A 20,934-nucleotide genomic window follows, 5' to 3' on the forward strand; every position below is an offset into this window, starting at 1 on the left:
GGTGACCTCCAGGGAAAGGGCTTCCTCAGACACTGGTGACCTCCAGGGAAAGGACTTCCTCAGACACTGGTGACCTCCAGGGAAAGGACTTCATCAGACACTGGTGACCTCCAGGGAAAGGGCTTCTCAGGCACTGGTGACCTCCAGGGAAAGGGCTTCCTCAGACACTGGTGACCACCAGGGAAAGGGCTTCTCAGACACTGGTGACCTCCAGGGAAAAGGCTTCCTCAGACACTGGTGACCTCCAGGGAAAGGGCTACCTCAGACACTGGTGACCTCCAGGGAAAGGGCTTCCTCAGACACTGGTGACCTCCAGGGAAAGGGCTTCCTCAGACACTGGTGACCTCCAGGGAAAGGACTTCCTCAGACACTGGTGACCTCCAGGGAAAGGACTTCATCAGACACTGGTGACCTCCAGGGAAAGGGCTTCTCAGGCACTGGTGACCTCCAGGGAAAGGGCTTCCTCAGACACTGGTGACCACCAGGGAAAGGGCTTCTCAGACACTGGTGACCTCCAGGGAAAAGGCTTCCTCAGACACTGGTGACCTCCAGGGAAAGGGCTACCTCAGACACTGGTGACCTCCAGGGAAAGGGCTTCCTCAGACACTGGTGACCACCAGGGAAAGGGCTTCCTCAGACACTGGTGACCTCCAGGGAAAGGGCTTCTCAGACACTGGTGACCTCCAGGGAAAGGGCTTCCTCAGACACTGGTGACCACCAGGGAAAGGGCTTCTCAGACACTGGTGACCTCCAGGGAAAAGGCTTCCTCAGACACTGGTGACCTCCAGGGAAAGGGCTACCTCAGACACTGGTGACCTCCAGGGAAAGGGCTTCCTCAGACACTGGTGACCACCAGGGAAAGGGCTTCCTCAGACACTGGTGACCTCCAGGGAAAGGGCTTCCTCAGACACTGGTGACCTCCAGGATGCGAAGGGGCGGATGCTGAAAGGATCATGGCTCAAAGGGCTCAGATTAAGGGAGGGGCCATAGACTCAGTGGAGGGTGCGCGACCAGCTGGAGGGGGGGGGGAAGGGCTTGGGGCGCGCATGCGCGTTGGGATGAGGTGTTCTGCGCGCAGGCGCGTTTGGACGCTGCGCGGAAGCTGCGGCGGCCGGTGGTCCGGAGCGCGGTGAGTGGGATGCGCATCAGGAGGGCGGGCGCCGGTCACTCCGGTTCGAGGCCGCAGCTGCGACCGGGCCTCTGCGCAGCGGCGGCTCCTGCTTCTCTCTGAATGAGCTCAGCGCTGTCACTTCGCTCGGTGGGCCCGGGGAACAGAAGCGAGGCCTGGGACAGTGCTGGTCCCCAAGAGGGGAGGGGAGACGGCCCCCCCCGCTGGGGAGGGGAGGGGAGGGGAGGGGAGGGGAAGGGATACGGCCCCCCCGCTGGGGAGGGGAGGGGATACGGCCCCCCCGCTGGGGAGGGGAGGGGAGGGGATACGGCCCCCCCGCTGGGGAGGGGAGGGAAGGGGTGCCATCCCCCCGCTGAGGAGAAGTGATGATGGATAGCTCCCTTCTAGAGAGAGGAGTTGTGACAGGGAGGTGACTGGGTGTGTCTTTGGGAAGGGTTGCAGGGTTGTACTCTGAGGAAGGAGGGAGGGTCAGTCCCTGGAGAAGGAGGCAAGGTGACAGTAGGTTTGGTGGTCCCCAGGTGGGGTGCTAACTGAACACATCCCCTCACTATCTCCTGCCCTAAAGTATTGTTTGGTTCCACTTTGTTGTGGCCTTTTCTATCTCATCGGTTTGGTTATTTTGGTAACTGCAGACCTATTTTTGTCAGTTGTTTTGGATCATGTTGACAATGCACTGCCTCAGTCTTCATTCGAGGTGCTGCTTGTGATTGTGAGCGGCTCTGTTATCTGCCATTACATGAAGGAATTGGCACATTCCTCCCAACAGCATGGTGGTGGCTGAGTGATAGAGTCAGGGTCTGATAAAGGATTTCCTAAATCACCAGTACATTTTGAGTTTTGGGTGCCTGAGAATGTTTTGCAATGTTTGAGCCATTGCTTAGATGCAAGTAATGTGTTCTTGCTTCTTGTGCTGAGATGCAGATTGCCTCTGCAGTTGATTTTGGGCTTATTGTGTGTTGAATACAAGTGAAGCTGGAGCACTGGCACCACGGGCTAATGAGGATTATATGAAATTTGTTTAATCCAACTACATCCCTTTTTAAAGGGGACTGTAGCTTGGTATATTCTCTGAAGGAAGGTGTGAGTGTGTATCCCAGTTTCTCCATTGCCTCATCTGAAAGATTTTAATGTGGTTGGCCTCTATGGTACAATGCTGTCATTTGCCCCTTGCCTTTCTTCCCTGACCAAGCGTCAAGAATACAAGGGAACCTCTTTAGCGCAGGTTACCAGTGAACCATGTGCTCTGCAAATGGGGATGTGTCCCCCCACCATTTGGGACTTGTGTGCAGAAGAGAGCATCAGGTAATGAATTGAGTGTTGCCATCACGAAAGCTAGCTTGTAATTCAAGGTGGGTTCTCTTTACTTAAGGGTTATCGGTGTTTATGGGAGAGTTTGGTTTAAAGCAGTAAATATGCTTTATAGTTAATAAGATGGAAATGAGGCAATGAACTGAAGAACTGCAGAACACTATCATGTAAACAGGCCTTTCGGCCCATCTAGTCTCTGCCAAATTATTATTCTGCCTAATCTCATCAATTTGCACCCTCCATACTCCCATCCATGTACCTATCCAGATTTTTTTTAAATATCAAATTTTAGCCCCATTCACCACTTCAGCTGGCAGCTCATTCCACACTGCCAGCACTCTGTGAAGAAGTTTCCCCATATGTTCGGTTTAACTATTTCATCTTTCTCCTGTAACCCATGTCCTCTAGTTCATCTTTCATCCAACCTAAATGGGGAAAAGCCTGCTTGTATTTATCTAAACACCTCATTTTTGTATATTTGGGCCAAATCTCCCACATTCTCCATATCTCCAGGGTATAAAGACCTAACCTTTCCCTGTAACTCGGCTCCTCAAGTCCCAGCAACTTCCATTTGCATTGGAATTGAGTGTCAATCTGGTGTGATTGTTGTCTGCTCAGCTCAAGGGGTCCAGGATGATTCAAGTAGGACCTCTGAACTGTGGAGGTATTTTATAGGTTGGGTAATTTTTTTCTGTTCTTTGTCCTGAAAACCACACTTAATCCTGGCATATGGGGAAGATGCAAGACTGAGCCTAATATTGGAAGGTCTGAAAATTGGCATGTTATATATTGAAAGAATGGTGGGAAGGGTTCTTTGATGGTCTGTTTGTACTATGCAGTATATCAGAGGTTGGCCAATGAGGAAAAATTAAGTTGTGTGGGACTGTACTCACTGGAAATTAGAAGAATGAGAGGCGATATAGAGGTAGAAATGTTGTTTTCTTTGGTAGGGGAGACCAGAACTAGGGGACATAGCCTTAAGATTCAGGGTAGTAAATTTAGGACAGAGATGCTGAAGGTGGTGAATCTGTGCAATATGCTGCCCATTGAAGCAGTGAATGCTACATCAGTAAAAATATTTAAGACAAGGTTGGATGGATTTTTGCATAGCAAGGGATTTTTTATTTTGATGGTTGAAAAATAAACCTTGGCCAGCATGCAGGAACAAGCCTCGGTTCTGTTTCCAAATTTAATTGCAGGGTTTTTTTCATGTTCTGAGGGGAAAATTTGTTCATCATTACTTCTGCAAGATGAAACCCCTCAGTGCAGCCTTCACTGAGATGAATTCCTAAAATCTTTATGCTGTAAGCAGAGCAAAAACATAGGCATGCGTTGGAGTAGATGAGATAAAAAGAGGTTTTTTCCCCTGACAAGAGAGACTAGGTCTAGGGGAAATCACCTCGGGATTTGGGAGTAGAATGGACTGATAATGAGGAACTGCTTCTCATAAAACATTGCAGTGCAGTACAGCTCCTTGAGCCCACGATGTTGTGGTGACCTATAACTTAACAATAATCTAACCCTTCCCGACCTCACAACCATAACCCTCAATTTTTCTTACATACATAGGCCTATCTAAGAGTCTTTTGAATGATCCTATTGTACCATCCTCCACTATTGCCCCTGGCAATGCATTCCACTACAGTGTGTGTTTATAAAAAAAAAACATCTCCCCTAAACTTTCTTGCACTCACCTTAAACATGTGTCGTCTGGTTTTGCTATTGTTGCCCCACGAAGGAACTGCTGGCTGTCCTCTATCTATGCCCATCTTGTACACCTCTTTTCTTTCTTTGGCTTGGCTTCGCGGACGAAGATTTATGGAGGGGGTAAAAGTCCACCTCTAAGCCACCCTTAATCACTCCAGAGAGTAGTGACTCTGGAATTATCCACCAAGGAAGCAGTAGAGGCTGCCTCATTAAATGTAATTAAGACAAGTAGTTGTTTGAATTGTAGGGGACTAAAGGGTTGTGGGCATGTAGGTGGAGCTTGGTTGATGGCCAGGTCAGAATGACGGACCAGGCTCAATAAGTCTCATCTTCTGATGTGGAAACAGAGCTGTCCAGCATGGAAGCAGGCTCTTCAGCCCACCATGTCTATTCTGAATATCAAGAAATTTCTGTGCTAATCGCTGTGCTAGTTTCCAGTATCTGCAGCCTTTTCATTCCTGGTCTCTCCTCATAACTGAAATGGTATATTCTGGCAAATCTGCTTGTGCCCTCTCCAGTGCATTGGCCTCCCTTTGAGAGCGCGGAGATCAGAACCGTGCATGGTACTCCATGAACCAATATTTCCATAGAACATTCCAACACAGTACAGGCCCGTCAGTCCGTGATGCTACTGTTGCCCTCTGTTATGGGATGATGGTGGCCTCAACCACCTCCCTCAGGCACCCATCACCCTCTGAGTTAAAAATAAAAGCTTCTGACCTCATCCCCGAACTTTTCTCCATCACTTTGACCAATGTCCTCTGGTATTTGCTATTGTTGCTCCAGGAAATAGTTGCTGGCTGTCCTCCCTATCTAAGCTCCTCATATTCTTATGTACCTCTATTAAGCCCTTTGTCGCTCCCAACGGAAAAAGTCTGAGCTCCGTCAACCTTGCTTGATATGACGGATTCTCCAATCCAGGTGACATTGTGCCATCACATTCCTGTGGTGTGCCCTGGCTAATGACGGCAAGTGTTCCTTGTCTCATCTTCACTACGTATGCAACCTTCGGGGATCCCTCAGTTTTTCCCTCCAGACCTACGTGCTATCATAGTGTGTTTGTGTCTCTGGGATTGCAAATAGTTTGTGATGGGAACAACTTACTCATGCAATGTCGCACTATCTTTAGTATTACACCAGAATCACCAGGTTTACACTGGAGATTTGCATCAATGCTCTTTCATCTTTGCAGCATTCTGTTCCAGTGAAAATTCTGGGGAAGTGGTGTGCCATCCTTGATTGGCATACACCACCAGAGGAGCATCTGAAATGAGTTGCTGGAGCTGTGTGGAGGGAGAGCCAAATGGAATCTCTCCAGAGGTTGAGAAAAATAAAACCTGGGTATGTGTGGCTCTCACATTTTACACTAAAATGTGAGCTGAGGAAATCAACCTTTGATTTGTGGCATTCCGATGTGAGGCAACTGATGATCTTTCATCAGTCACACCCATGAGTGAAGGCTGGAGGCAAAGAGATGTTGCTTTTGTAATTGGAAGTGAGCAGTGTAAATGGAACAGAGCAGAACGGTTGTGAAATCTGGAGTGTGCGAATGATATGGCTTGTGCCCTTAAAGCAACAAATGTGTGACTTCCATCTGTGATTGCAGTCAAAGATGACATCCCATAGAGTAACACTGTACAAATCGCTGAATGGTTCAAAAGGCCAGGTCAGACAGGAAAGGTAAAATGGAACAGGATGATCTGGCAAAATGTTGTGATCATGCAGATGAGAGCACTTTGAAAGTACTTAATTAGCTCCAAAACTCTGTGGTCATGAAAGATGCAAGTCTTTTACAGAGCTTTCCAATGACAAAGAATTATTGGGGACCCATTCAATCCAGACCCACTACCATCAGGAAGGAGGTACAGGAGCATCAAAATCAGAGCTGCCATGCTGGCAAATAGCTTCTTCCTGCAGGCTGTGAGATTGAATAGCATCTTGTAACTGAGTAAATCATCCTAAAATATTTTTAAAAATATTTATTTAAAATTGTATCTACTTGTATATGTGATTACGATGTGTTGTGAAGTGTGTGTGTCCACTGTGGCCTGGGCAAACACTGTTTCATCTGGTTCAATATAATATAATTTTTAAATTTTTTTTAACATACAGCAAGGTTACAGGCCCTTTTGGCTCTACCCAATTACACCCATGCACCTAAATCTCTGATATGTTTTGAATGGTGGGAGGAAACGGGGGCACCCAGAGGAAACCCATGCAGGCACAGGGAGACTGTACAAACTCCTTACAGAGAAACCCGGATTTGAACTCTGGTCGTTGGTGTTAAGCGTGTTGCCCTGTACAGTCGGAATATAAATTTGAAGTTGAACTTGTAATTCAGCTTAAGGTTGGGTGATGATAGTAGAGGGACAGATCGGAAGATTACAGAGAGGAGGAGGTGAGAATTGTGTGGGTGAAGACTCATTGTGCTTTGATTCCATCAGCCTGGTGCTCAAGATCAGTGGTTTTCAAACTGCCCTGCAAACTCACATTCCGCCTTAAGCAATTCCTATGCCATCGGGTGCTATGTGTTAAAGTCACAAGACAAAGGACAGAAACAGGCCACTCGGCCCATCGAGTCTGTTCCGTAAATCTACACTAAGCTACTCTTACTTAAGATGATAAATGAGTGGAAAGAAAAATGTTGAAAACCACTGTTTTAATCAAACCTAATTGACTCGTTACGTGCACGGCTTCATAACTCCAAAGGAAATGGGCCAATGACAATTTTTCTCAAGCAAAATATTTCAGTAACATCTGGGTCTAGAAGAGTGGTTCTCAACCTTTCCCGCTCACATACCACCTTAAGCAATCCCTTACCAATCACAGAACACTTATGGCATAGGGATTGCTTAAGGAGCAGAACCCTAATAGCTTGAATACATCTAACTTGGAGGGGAGACAGCCTAGGAACACCAGGTGTTGTAGGTTCCTGTGAGGGCCACTGGACAAAGTGGTGACTGTCTGCCTTCTAGTAGACAAAAGTTGAAGAATTTCATGTATGTTACATTCTAAGGTGGAATGTGAGTTTAGGGGGACACTTTGAAAACCACTGCTCTAGATGAAGTTAACGGATCACACACTCTGAATTTGATCCTACCACCCAGTAGCCTGCACCCTCATCCATGCCTCCTGTACATATAATTGTAGATGTTGCAATTTCCCCACCCACCATTCTAATTGCTAACCAACCCCATTAGTGTGACCCTCTCATCACCAGCCCTTCTGAGCATGCAACCCCCTGACCTATTTCCTTCATCATTTCCCCTCTACTGACTTGCCCATCCATCTTCCCATGTTATGTCTTGCCTCATTGGCACTCCCTCCCTTCCCCACCCAACCCTCCACCATCCTCTGTCCTTTTGGTGAAACGTCTATATTTCACCACCCCTACCCCTGCCCAGATCAGATTCTTATCCCATAATTTAACTGAAATATTATTTTCCCAGGCCACCCTCTTCTTTGCTCTCTCAAAAATCTTTCCATTTTGCCACACTCTGCTCCCTGCCTGCCAACATTCCAATGGGAATGCTAAATCGGGGACCTGTGGAATATTGGATGCCACAAGTTAAGAAGTGTAGTTTGATAAGCTGATTTTAAAAAAAAAATCAGATTGAAGACCTAAACGTTAGGATTTGGTTCCTTTGGTGAGTGCTACAGCTTCCTGGCACCAGTGAAAGATGCTTGGCATTCGTCCTTGTGCGTTGGTTGTTTTCTCAGCAAAACGTGACTGAATCAGGTTATTTGGCTGACTGTTTTATTGATAATCACATATTGCTTCACCTCCAATTCAGCAATTGGTATACTTGGAAACTGCATTTTTTTTAGTGCAGTGCTTTCATGAATCACGAGGTATGGAACAATTTTAGGAATCAATATTAATAGGGAGAACATAATCTGGAACTACAGGTACATAGTTCCTTGAAAGTGGCATCACAGATAGACAGGGAGGTGAAAAAGGCTTTTGGCACATTGGCCTTCATCCGTTAGAGCATTGAGTATAGAAGATGGGAGGTCATGTTGGAGTTGTATAAGTCATTGATAAGGTGCCATTTAGACTAGAAGACATAGGAGCAGAAATAGACTATTCACCCCAATGAGTCTGCACCGCCATTTAATCATGACCTGATTGATTATTTCTCCCCTCAGCCCCACTGCCCATCCTTTTTCACCTTGACCTTTAATGCCCTGGTTAATGAAGAACCTATCAATGACCCTGTCCTCCACTACCACCTGTGTCAACAAATTCCACAGATTCACCCCCTACCCACCCCCCCACTCACTTGGCTGAAGAAATTACTACGAATTTCTGTTCTAAATGGATGTCCTTCATTCCTGAAGTTGTGCTCTCTTAGAATATGGGAAACAACCTTTCTGCTTCTGCTCTGTCCATGCCTTTCCATATTCGAAATATTTCAATGAGATTTCCCCCCAATCAAATGCTCCTCATATAATAATCTAATAACCCTTTCATTCCCGGAATCATCCCAGTGAACCTGTTTTGAACACTCTCCAATGTCAGAACATCCTTTCTTAAATAAAGAGCCCAAAACTGCTCTCAATACTCCGTGAGGTCTCACCAGTCCCCGATAAAGCCTCAACATCACATCCCTACTCATCCATTCTATTACTCTTGAAATGAATGCCAGCATTGCCTTCTTCATCACTGACTCAACATGCAAGTTTTTCTCAACATGCAAGTTTATTTTCGGGCTATCCTACACAAGAACTCCCAGGAACCTTTGCATCTGGGATTTTTCAATATTCTCCCCATTTTAAAAATTGTCTACCTGTTTTTTTTTCTACCAAAGTGCATGACCATACACTTTCTGAAATTTAATTTCCCACTTCACTGCCCATTCTCCTAAGCTAAGAAGTCCATGTTCCCTCTACACTACCTCCTTGCACTACAGAAACATCCATTTTCCTGACTTGTTTATGAAAATAAATTCTGATTCTCCTCCATTTACCTTTGTATCATCTGGAAACTTGGCCTCAAAGCCATTAATTCCATAATCCAAATTATTAATATATAACATGCAAAGAAACAGCCCCCGACCCCTATGGGACACCACTAGCATCTGGCAGCAAATCAGAGCATGATTTTTGCACAGGCACATTTACATTTTGCTTACCCGAGCCTATCAGGTGTCTAGGTAGAATCTGTTTAGAATGCTGTATCTTTCCTAAATCATTTCGATGTGCACGAGAAAGGAAGTCGTAGTGGATCTTCATATGACATGGATTTGTCTCCAACTAGAATGTGTGGAAAACACACATCAGGTAAACTGTTAGGGCCTTGTGGTGCAGAAGAGAATTAGCAGGAGAATTTCAGGGAAGAAAGACTACAATTATGTAGATGTACGAAGAAGCTATTGGCAGCATGGTTAATGCAATCAGCGACCCAGGTTCGAATACACTGCTGTCTGACAGGAGTTTGTATGTTCTTCCCATGTACACGTGGGTTTTCTCTGTGCTCCAGTTCACTCCAACATTCCAAAGATGTAAGGGGTTTGTCAATAATTGGTCACGTGGGTGTTTTTGGGCTCTTAGGCCAGAAGGGCTGGCTACTCTGCTCCATCTCAAAATTAAATTTTTAATTTAAGGATGGGGGTTTTCCTTGGAACAACAGCTGAGAGGACATCTGACAGATATTGCAAGTGATGAAAGGTCTTCACAGGGTAGATTGAAAGAAACATTTCCCTTTGGCAGATGTTTTAAGATCTGGGAGAAGACTAAAAAATGATGGAGAAAATGTTCAGTTCAGCGAATGGTTTGGATGTGGGGTTCAGTGCTAAGAGGATAGGAATGGAAATGGATCCAATTAGAATGTGCACAGGGAGCTGGATAAACTATTGAAAATAAATAAATTTGCAGGGAAACAGGGTGAGGCAAGGATTTGGGATCACTGAATGATTCTTCCTGAGAGCTGCCAAGTCCTTGAGCCAAATGACCTCTTTGCATGCTGAAACATTCTTATGTTGCATGCGGGAGGTCAGGCTGCCACCAATGCACACTGTTGGTTATAGACCCCCAGCATCTCCAGACTTTCTTGTTTAACACCATGTCGGGGGTGCTCTTAAAAATATCCAGAAAATTTTGACTACCTGCTGGTTTTCAGTTTCACTGTGTATGGAAAGGGAAGAGGAGGGAAAGGTTGGGGAAAGAAGGTTGGTTCTTTGCAATAACTTTTCAGTTATATCAAAACTTACATTAAGACGGGAAAAAAAAACGATCAAACAACCTGACATTATTCTTAGCACTAAAATGAACATGGTCCAGTTAAACTTGCAAGAATCTTGCACACATTTAAAGACTTGTGTATAAGTTGGGAATGCTGTTGTGATGTATCAAGTCTGGGAGGTTAAAATTAGGCATGAAATGTTGTCAATCATAGAAACCCTTACTGCAGCCTGTGACGTTGTGGCCTGGCAGGTCCTTCCCAGTCCCATTGCAGTCGAGCAAGGTGATTGACTCCAGTTTAAAGAGGAAGACAAATGTGAGAGTCATGTCAGGCAGACCCACAACCAGACGTGCCTTCGGAAAGCTGCCATGCGTTTGTTGAACCACAGAAATAACATGGAATGGGTAAAGCTAAATGATCCTTCGGTGGATCTGCACACCTGGTCACGAAGGACAACGGGAGTCAGCTCCAGGAATATTCCTGCCCCTTTCAATCCAGGCGGATCCCAGCAAGGATGGTGCTGAAGATGAAAGACAGCCACGTTCAGCCAGAAGTGCTGAGTCAATGATCCTCAAGGTCATCGCTATCTCATCACTTACAGCTGTCTCAGCCAATTTGGTTTCTGCACATAGTATTAAGTGACAACTGGGAATACTGGGTAAAGCAAAAGCTTTTGCAATCAGATAGTTTCCTGGCAGTAATTGAAGACTTGTGCTTCAGAATGAGACTGAGCTCTTGTCAAGGTCTCCTGGTACTAATTTCTGATATTGTGGAACACGAGATCGCTACGACCTGTCTGCAGAAATAATGCGTATGGCTACTTCCTGCCTAATCATTATTGGGTCATCAGCAGAGGGGTGGAGTGTCTCGATGTTCATTGACAATCTGCGTGCACATCCACGTTGGGTTTTGTCAGGAACACGGTTCCATCCTTTATTGTAGCCTTGGCTCAAGTGCAGTCAAAACATAGGAGCAGGTCATTTTGCCCCTTGAGTCTGCTCGATGATTCAGTACAATCATGGCTAATCGCACCACATCAGTATTTCTGATTTTTCTCCATTCTCTCTGACCCTATAGGCACAAGAGACACATCCAGCTCCATTTTGAGTATATCTAATAACTGGAGTCAACAACTTTCTGTGGTTGGGAGTACTACAGATTCACAACTCTGAGTGGAAAGGTTTCTCTGCATCTCAGTCCTAAATAGCTTCTCCCTCCTCTGTAGACCAGTGATTCTCAACCTTTTTCTTTCCATGCACATCCCATTTTAAGTAATCCCTAAGCCATCAGTGCTCTGTGATTAGTAAGGGATTGCTTAAGATGATATGTGAGTGGGAAGGGAAGGTTGAGAATCATTGCTCTAGACACAATTGTTACTGAAATATTTTGCTGGAAAAAATTGTCATTGGCCCATTTCCTTTGGAGTCACATAACGAGTCAATTAGGGACGATTAAAACAGTGATTTTCAAACTTTTTTTCCACTCACTCACCACCTTAAGTAATCCCTTTCTAATCACAGAGCACCTTTGGCATAAGGATTACTTAAAGTGGTATGTGAGTGGAAATAAAAAGTTTGAAAACCATTGCCTTAGACTGTGAACCCTTCTTCTGGACATCCCTTCTCCCTGCATCTAGCCCTGTTAGGATTGGACAACATCAAGGGCTGAAGGGCCTGTAATGTGCTGTAATGTTCTATGTTCTAATTTTATCTCTGAGATCCCCTGTCATTCCAAATATCAATGAATTCCACCCTGGTCTATCCAGTCTTTCTTCATGTGTCAATCCTGCAATCCATATCAGCCTGGTGAACCTTTGCTACTCTCCCTCAACACAGTGGCATATCTAGGTCAACTGGTATCCTAGGGCTGCCACTGACATCGGTGATTCCCCCCCTCCCCCTGTGTTTTGGAAAAATTGCACATAATTGCCACCGCGCACACAGGTTGTGGATACAGGTTGCAACTCTACGAAGTAACAAATTTAGTTAACATTTTGTTCACTTTGTGTTTCCATTAAATAAAAGGCCAATTAATATTTCTTATTTTTAGGTGCTGCAATGTCTAAATAAATAAATAACAATAACACCCATCAATTCACAGATTATTTATTGGAAAATCTCAGTGGCCGCCAGGGCGGACTGTCAGGGGAGATGTCAGGGCGGCCAGAGCCGGCTATCGGCAGGACATTCAGTGGGCGGCTGGGGTGGGGCAGGCTGTCGGCAGGGTCATCGGGGTGGGGCTGTCAGGGAGCTGCCAGCAGAGTCGTCAGTGGGCTGCTGGGGTGGGCTGTGATAGCCTGCTCCACTGGCCTCCGGCACCTCACAGGGCTACTTCGGCCTTTGGGGCCACTCCTGGGCACCAGAGGCTCAATGCAGGATCAATGGGAAAAATTGGCTGTGTTCCCTACCCATAATCCCCCACACTGCTGGAACTGCTCTGTGTTCTGAGTTAAATTCAAATTAATGAGCATCAAAAAGCAAACACTGGAGTGAAAACTGGCAATGCTCAGCAGTCAGGCTGCATCTGTAGAAAATAAAGCAGAGTTCACATTCTACATAAATGAATGGCAAAGATATTTGAATGTTGATTACAGCTAAGAGGAAAGGTAAAAATGGTGCTGATTAACAAACCTGAGCCATCCATCCCCAGCCTGGTTTAGGGATGTGATGGCTATTGTCATTTATGTCACCCTTGGAGTGATCAGGTCAGCTAGCCAGAATTCAGTTTTTGACCTCAATTGTAACATTGCTGCAATGGAACTGTCAGCATAAAAGAAGGAAGTTTGCAGATGCTGAGGTCGTGTACAACTCACAAACCTGCAGGTCAGGCAATGTCCAGAGGAAGTAATGGGTGACCAATGTTTTGGACCTGATGGTCTTGGTGAACTACCTGATAAGTGCATGTAACTGACAGTGGCTTGATGAAAGGTTGTCAAATTATCCGGGTGTCTTCATGGTTGAGAAATAGAATTCGCATCTTGCCTTGGCAGAAACTGCAGGAGGGTTTATTACTACATACTTTTATAATTTCTGGTATAATTCTTTCCACATCATACTTTTAATTGCAGTTCAGCCACCAATATTTCCTGTATCTGTGATTTGCCATAGGTTATTCCCTCTTTTTTCATGAATTTATCTCATTTATTTTTCTGCCATTTTCATCCTGCTGGATCAATAATTTGTTTCCTGATTGAACAACAGTCTGGTTGCATCTATTGCAGACGACCTTGGAGCTTGTCTTCAACTGGACTGCCCGTGTTGGTGTGTATTTGTCAGCATCATTGCGTCCTCGTTCACCTTAAGTGAAAAGCTTGCTCAGATTGCTTTTTCACGAACCACAATGGAAAAAATGTTGGCTGTTTGTACTGCTTAACTATAATTATGTAAATATGTCTTTGTCTATGCCAAATGTACTGTATTACACACCAAATAAACCAGGTCCAGTGTGATGAAGCACCATTGTAGATTGAATTGGAGCAACACTGGCTCATTTATGGATTCTATGGACAGCACAACATATATTAAGGTATCATCTTAATGGAGGTCATGCCCTTCACCCATGATGCTGTGCTGATCCATATACTGTATACGATAGCTGTGCACTATTCAAAAGGAGATACACGCACCTAGTGTTGCGCTCTGAGTTTTATTAGGGCTTGGAGCCGACTTTTAAACTTGCACTATTCCCGCCGTGGTCCCCCTTGGCTGATGTTACAACATGTATAACAAAAGCGGGTTTCCCATGTATGGATACTTCCCGAAATAACAATGCCCTCCTTCCCCGTATGCTGTCCCTGTCTGTTGGCTGCACAGCAAGGCCAGTGCCAATTTGGGGTCACTGGCCTTTAAGCTGCACTTGCCGTTCACCCACCCGTTCGCTTGTTTGGGCCAGTGCCACTGCGCAGGCTGCTGCCCTTTGGTTGCGTTTGCCACCCAGAGTGCCAGATATTCCCCCCCCCCTCACCCAATTACCAGCATATTGTCCTTGTTATTGACCTTGGTGCCTGAAGGCAAAGTCTCTGCAGCATTGTGCTGGTGTCTCGACCGGGCATGCCAGGCCCAGGTGTGCCAGCTTCAGCCTGTCTGTTGTGAAGTCCTCCATCTTGCCTCCAACTTCCAGCTTGAACGTGGCCCCATTGTTGCAGATGACCCAGAATGGACCCTCGTATGGCTTCTGAAGCGGTGGACGATTTTGACCCCTGAGAATGGAAACATATTCACAGTTCTGTAGGTCTTTGGGTATGTTCGTCCTTGCGTGTCCATGCCAAGGTGGAATTGGAGCCAGGTTGCAGCCTCTTTCCCTTAGCCTGCTGAGGAACACTGCAGAGTCATCCTGTTGTCTGCCTGGAGATGGTATGAATTCTCCCGGGACCACCTGTGGAGCTCTGTAGATGAGTTCAGCTGAAGAGGTGTTGAGGTCCTCCTTGGGTGTCATGTGGATGCCCAACAGCACCCGTGGTAGCTTGTCTACTCACGTGAGTCTTTGGAGTCTGGTCATGAGCGTGGATTTGAGGTTTCTGTGAAAGCACTCAACCAACTAATTGGACTGTGGGTGGTAGGTTGTTATGTAATGCAGCTGAGCACCCCACAGGCTGGTGAGGTCAGACCATAGACTGGAGGTGAACTGGGCCCCTCTGTCGGATGTAATGTGGGATGGTTACCTGAACCATGCCACTGAGGATGTGATGAGGGCTCTGGCATATGAGCTTGTGGATGTGTCTGCCAGCGGGACTGTTTCTGGCTATTTAGTGAAGTGGACAACCATTGTGAACAGATAACAGAAAGCCTGCGATACCTGCAGCGGTCCTACATGGATGTGGTTGAACCTTCGTTCTGCGATCTAGAAGTGCTGAGGTGGGGTCTTGGTGTGCTGCTGTACCCTGATTGTTTGGCACTGCGTGCATGCCTTCACCCACCAGCTGACCTGTTTCCGCGATCCATGGCACACATATTTGCTGGCCACCAGCTGGACCGTGGTCCTGATGGTTGGGTGAGCCAGTCCATGAATGGAGTTGAAAACCTGCCGTCTCCAAGCCGCCAGGACGATGGGTCTGACCTAAACGGTGGCCATGTTGCACAGGAGAGTGGTGTTACCTGTGCCGACTGGGATGTCCTGGAGCTGCAGTCCCAATATGGCAGTCTTGTACCGGGTGGATTCTGCTGTGATCTGCACTGTGCCTCAGCCTGGTCAAACCACACGCTTGGTTGATTTGTCCAGAAGGTCAGCAGCTTGAGAGCGATCATGTTGACTGCTGCCTGTTCGCTCATCGCTAGGTTTAGTTGCCATCTAAACCATTGGGGTCACCAATTGTCGCTGCGCGCTACTCAAAAGAAGTTTTATTGGGGCTCAAGCCCAACTTTTATACTTGCACTGTTTCTGCCATGGCCCCCCTTGGCTGACGTCACATGCATTAAAAAAACAGGTTTTCCACGCATTGATACTTTCCTGCATAACAATGTGCTTCTTCCCCTTGCGCTGTCCCTGGCCTTGAAGCTGCCCTTGCCGTTCACCCGCCCATTCTCTTGCCGCTGAGCGGGCTGCTGGCCTTTGGTTGCACTCACCACTCAGAGTCCCGGCTTGATCACCACAGTGGTGGGCCACCACAATACCCACTAAAAAAAACGCTAAACCCTCCCTACCTCATATTCTATTTTTCTTTCATCCATGTGCCTGTTTAAGAGTCTCTTAAATGCTCCTATTGTTCCAGCCTCCACTACTACCGCTTTCCAGTCACCCACAACTCTGTGCAAAAAAGAAACTAGCCCCGGATGTCTCCCCCAAAACTTTCATCCCGTCACTTTGTACAGATGTTCTCTGGTGTTTGCTATTTCTGCCCTGGGACATATTTTACAATCCAGGCAACATCCTGGTAAAACTCCTCTGCACCCTCTCATTTCTGTAATGAAGTGACCAGAACTGAACACCATATTCTCACCAGAGATTTATAGAGCTGCAACTTTACCTCACAACTCCTGATCTCAGTCTCCCGATTGATGAAGCCCACATCCCACAGGTCTTTTTTACTGTCCGAAGAACCTGCACAGGAACCTAAAGTGATCTGTAGATTTCCCTCTGTTTCACACTGTTAAGTATCCGACCATTAATTATGTCCTCTGCCTTCTAGCTTGACCTATCAAAATGCATCACCTCACACTTATCTGGATTGAAGCCATCTGCCACTTTTCTGGCCAACTCTGCATCCTGTCCATATACTGTTGTAACTACATCAGCCTTGAACTCTATCCACAACCCCTCCAACCTTCGTATCATCTGCAACTTACTGACCCATTCCTCTACTTCTTTATCCAGGTCATTTTTAAAATCACTAAGAGTAGGGGTCTCAGAACATGGCGTAGCATGGTTAGTGCGATGCCATTACAGCGCCAGTGACCGGGGCTTGAATCCGGCACTGTAAGGAGTTTGTACATTATCCTCATGTCTCTTGCAGGGGCTCCGGTTTCCTTCCACCATTCAAAATGTGTTGAGGTTGTAGATTAATTGGGTGGTACTTGTTTGTGGGCCGAAATAGCCTGTTACCGTGCTGTATGCCTAAATTTAAATTTAAAACTGATCCTTGTGGAACTCCACTAGTAACTGGCATCCAGGCAGAATACTTTCCATTCACTGTTGCTTTCTGCTTTCTACATACAAGTCAATTTTTAAAAAATCCACATCCATGGATCTCATGACGTCCTGAACGAGTCTCTCATGGGAGATTTTCTCAAATGTCTTACTAAAATCCATAGACACTGGATCTACTGCCCTTTTTTCAACACTTTATTTAGTTACTTCCTCAAAAAACAATTAGACTCGTGAGGCACGACCTTCCCCTCACAAAACCACGCTGACTATCCCTGAGAAGACTGTACTTCTCAAAATACTCATAAATCCTGTCCTTAAGAATCCTCTCTATTAGTTTGTTAGGGAGTCTAATAATTTCCAGGATTCTCCCATTACCTTTTTTAAAGAAGGGGGCCATATTTGTTATTCTACAATCCTCTGGCACCTCCCCTGCGGCCAAAGAGGGCACAAAGATCTTTGCCAAAGCCCCAGAAATCTCTTCTCTCCTTTCCCATTGCAACCTGGTGTATATCTCACCCGGCCTCAAGGATTTAGCAATGCTAATGTTTTTCAGAAGATCCAGCATTTCCACTTTCTTATTTTCTACATGTATTTTGACCTCACCTTGATCAAGGTCCTTTTCTCTGAATACTGAAGCAAAGAATTAACTTAGGACCTCCCCAACATCTTTAACCTCCAGGCACATGCTTCCTCTTTTATCCTTAAACCACTTTAATGTTCATTCTTCTGTTCTTCACACAAGCACAGAACACCTTAGGGTTTTCCTTAATCCTGCTTGCCAGGACCTTCTCATGCCCCCTTCTGGCTCTCCTAAATCCTTTTGTAACTTCCTTCTGGCTACCATATAATTCTCATGAGCGCTTCCTGTGTTTTGCTTCTTAAATCATCCTTTTTTTCCTTTTAACTAGCTGCATCATCTGTTTTGTCAACCATAGTTCCTTTTTCCAACCATCTTTTTCCTGTCTAGGTGGGACAAACCGATCCAGAACCCCACGCAGGTGGTCCCTAAACATCCTCCACATTAATTCTGTGCTTTCTCCTGAGTCACTATCACTGAGGTCTGTCACCTGACCAGGTTCATGCCCAGTACTCGATCCAGTATGACCTCTCCTCAAATTGGCTGTTACATATATTCTGTCAGGAGTCCTTCTTGGACACTCCTGACAAATTCTGCCCCATCAATCCTTCTTGTATAGGATAATGCATGCCTGGAATAATGCATGGCTGAGAGAGACTTAAAGACTGGAAACTAATTGCATGAACATGCCTGTCTCAGGTAGACCTGTATGTCATAATGTCCATGGGCTTTAAACATAAAGATTGAATATTTCCACACTGTAGGCCCCTTGACCCATGACATTGTGCCGACCTATGTAAACCTACTCTATGATAATCTAATATTTCTCTAACTCACATCCAAAACCAATTTTTCTTCAATCCATATGACTATCCAAGAGTCTTTTGAATATCTCTATTGTACCAGCCTTCACCCCGGCAAAAGATGCACTCTGGTACTTGCTGTTGTTGGCCCTGGAAAATGGTGTTGGCTGCCCACCCTATCTAAACCCCTCATAGCCATGTGTACCTCGATTACATCAGCTCTCATCCTTCATTGCTCCAAAGAGAAAACTCCTAGGTTTATTAACCATGCTTCACAAAACATATTCTCCAATCCAGGCAATATCCTGATAAATCTCTCTGCACCATCTCCAAAGCATATACATCCTTCCTGTAATGAGGCAACCAGAATTGAACACAATTCTCCATGTGCTCTAACCAGAGTTTTATAGAGCTGCAATGTTACCTCACGCCTCTTGACTCAATCCCCTGAGTAATGAAGGTTAGCACCTCTTGCAGGTGGGCAGGGCTGTTGGGGTGGTGCATTATCTCTCACGGGAGATGTTAAAGTGAGCACCCATCCAGTGGTTTTCTCCATCCCATTCCCCCAAAGGAGATGGCCTATTAACTGGTGCCCTGGTGGAAACCTGCATTTGTCCACAGTGTTTACCTCCATTTGATTGTGGGTGGGGTTTGTTCAGGGTCATTGCCAGATATGTGCCCACCATTAAGGAAATCTTGGGTATAGAACTGGATATGTCCCTGAATCTCCACTTCAACCCAAGAGGTAGGACAAGACCTGAATGGATGTCTGGCAGACAGTGGTGAGCCATTGAACCATTCTGGGACTTTCAGATAAGCAGAGTGGTGATATCACAGGCTACCTCAGCATTCTGGTCCCATCCCCATGTCCTTTTTGGAAGAGTTGATAATGAGCTTAGTGTCATATACATTGTTGAATGTACATCTGCACCAAAGTTCTTACTTGCTTCAGCTGAACAAGTACTTGTGGGGGAAAAAAAAACTACAATATGCAACTTAATTAAATTGAAAAAACCCAATAAATACATAAACTAGATCCTTTATCTACATCAGTACAAAAACATGCTAGAGAAACTCACCTGGTCAAACAGGTAACTAAAGTTTTGGGCCTGTGCCCTTTGTCAAGGTATGAGCACCTGAATAAAATGGTTGAAGTTGAGAAGGAGGGAAGTAGAAGGAGCATAGGCTAACATATAAGACCTAGGTAGATACAGGTGGGAGGGTAGAAGAGAATAAAGTTTAGAAGTGATGGGGGAGGAGTAGTTCCCTGATACAAGAGGGAAGAGAAGGGGATGGGAAGCTGGAAGAAAGGAGACGGGCAGGGAAAGAGAAACCAGGGGAGGGGGTTAATGGAAACTGGAAAAGTTAATGTATTGGAGAGTGCCCAGATGAAGAATCAGGTTTGGTTCCTCCAATATGTGGGAAGCTTCGGTTTGGGGCAGTGCACGACATCGATATGTCAATGTGGGAATGGTGTGTGGAATTGAAGTGGTTGGCTCAACTAAGCATGCATTCTCTGTTGTAGAGGAAATGACAAGGGAGCACTGGGTAGTTCCTTTATCTACATGTCTGTACTCAGCCCTTGGCAACATTTAATTTGTGCTTCCTATTTTATCAGCAAAGAGTTGGAATCTGCACTAATAAGGACAGTGTGGTGTCATTGGGATCTGGGGATGGGACAGTCATGGCAACGGCCCACAGGGTGGAATGGAATCCTCTAGTTTTTGCCTGGTTGGTGTGGGATACTAGGGCACCACCTCCTCTCCTTTTGTCCCCACCCTCTCACTGTTCTTCCATACTGCCCCATCTGTGCTATTGGAAATCCCTGTCTTTTTCTTCCATTCACTGTGCAGTTTCAGACTGGCCTGACTGGGTTCTTAAGAACCAACTCTGGAACACTGCGAGGTGCTGAATCATGTTTCATAACATGGCTGGCAGAACAGGACAGAGCCAGTGGCCGTATCAGGAGGGAACTGATCCTGAGCTTGAGGGATGTGTACGTGTGAAGGAAGGCACGCTGAGCAGAAAGGGGATGGGAATGATGCAGCATTGTGTCGGGAAGAGGAGGATCAAAGTGAAGGAATGGGGTGAGAGCAAAAATGGATCTAATAATTGAGGGGCAGGCGCAAATGTGCGGATGTGGAGGAGTGAACATAGGGAATGGATGGGGGGATGTGAGAGGACAAGTGGAGAGAAATGGGCAGAGTGGACCAGGGGAAAAGTATACATGAAGAATGTAATGAGAATTCTCTTGCCTGATCTCAACATCCTTGAGCTTTTATAATGGATGTTGCCATGGTCTGCTCTTATCACAGTCTCAATCAGCAGTACAGGTCTTCAAACCTCTTTCCTGCTCCATTATTGCCTGTTTTGTATAATATTTCTGCATTGGTGCTCTGATTTCATTTTGCACTTGTGAATGAGTTTAATAATGAAAGTCAATGCATAATCAGAGAGTTTTATCTGTTTAGCAGCTAGCAGTGCTCTGATTCTGATCCTGTGGAAGGCGAAGAAAGAATCCCAAGAGAATAGGCCTGGAAGTATTGTTGGATCTCCTCTCACTGAATCCTTAAAATGGTTACTATTATTAGCAAGGATTAATATTGAATCATTTCTGTGCCAGCCAAATCAATAATTAAGTGTT

The 20,934-nt window shown here is 45.7% G+C and overlaps 1 protein-coding gene across 6 annotated transcripts in view; it reads left to right on the top strand.

The window, feature by feature from the left end:
• Window positions 1-1,060: 1,060 nt before the first annotated feature.
• The window catches only part of madd (MAP-kinase activating death domain), a 178,129-nt gene continuing 158,255 nt past the window's right edge, over window positions 1,061-20,934 (top strand). For all 6 annotated transcript variants that reach the window (XM_069894319.1, XM_069894334.1, XM_069894324.1 and 3 more), the window contains exon 1: window positions 1,061-1,129. The gene's annotated coding sequence lies outside the window, so the exon portion shown is untranslated. The remainder of the gene's footprint in view (window positions 1,130-20,934) is intronic.

This window comes from Narcine bancroftii, chromosome 1 (genome assembly GCF_036971445.1).
Source record: "Narcine bancroftii isolate sNarBan1 chromosome 1, sNarBan1.hap1, whole genome shotgun sequence".
NCBI lineage: Eukaryota > Metazoa > Chordata > Chondrichthyes > Torpediniformes > Narcinidae > Narcine > Narcine bancroftii.